At 40.8% G+C, this 831-nt stretch overlaps 1 non-coding gene across 1 annotated transcript; it reads right to left on the bottom strand.

The window, feature by feature from the left end:
* Positions 1 to 309: 309 nt before the first annotated feature.
* On the bottom strand, positions 310 to 391 carry trnal-uag. Its single transcript has one exon. It is a non-coding gene; the product is annotated as a tRNA-Phe (tRNA).
* Between the last annotated feature and the right edge of the window lie 440 nt (positions 392 to 831).

Here is an 831-nt window from a genome sequence, read left to right as displayed (position 1 = left end):
GGAGAAACTGTAGCCACTGACCAGGGTCTGTTACCAGAGGACTGCAATTCAAGATATTTAATGCAAAACCATTTATGCAGATTAATCACAGAGAATACTATAGAAACTCAACACGTTTAGTGGTAAATGTGGAAAGAGAAACAGAGCTAAAGTTTGGAGTCTGGTAAGTTTCTTGTTCAGAACTTGTGTTTCCTTAATGTCAAGGAATGGCCAGACTATCCGGTGGGTTAGTGAGACGGATTTTCTCGAGTTGGAGCGACAACTGAATGATCAGAAGGTTATTTACAAATAAGACACGTGTTTAGGAAACGTAGTCGGCAGGATTCAAACCTGCGTGGGGAATCCCCAATGAATTTTTAATCCATCGCCTTAACCACTCGGCCACGACTACAGAGGCGAAACGCTACCCTTTGACATTTCTCATGGAATGGTTTCACACGGAAAGAGGAGCATTCGGCTTGTCTTGTTCATGCCACAATCCTTATATTTCTTGTCATCCTGTATTTGATCAGAACGGAAATTGAATTGAACTACATTATTGAGAAATAGAGTGAATGGGAAGAATCCATTTCCATGAGCAGAGAGATTAATAGTCAGATCAATTGGTTGAGAAAGAGAGATGTATTTGTATTTTGAAAGCTCTTTTCACCACCATGTAAATCACAACCAATGGAGTACTTCTGAACCAGATTCTTCATTGGCCAATCTAATGTGCAAATCAGGGCAGTTTGTTTAACCATAGGTCAAAAACGAAACTGTTTCAGATACTCACAATTGGCGCTGGATGCGCCAGTGAGTTCATAACTAACTTTGGGGGTTTGCTGTGCTCTG

The sequence above is a fragment of the Rhincodon typus genome, unplaced genomic scaffold (genome assembly GCF_021869965.1).
Source record: "Rhincodon typus isolate 14 unplaced genomic scaffold, sRhiTyp1.1 hic_rhity00005598, whole genome shotgun sequence".
Classification (NCBI taxonomy): Eukaryota; Metazoa; Chordata; class Chondrichthyes; order Orectolobiformes; family Rhincodontidae; genus Rhincodon; species Rhincodon typus.
Note: the sequence above shows the minus strand (reverse complement) of the source record. Positions and strands in the feature narration are given on the sequence as shown.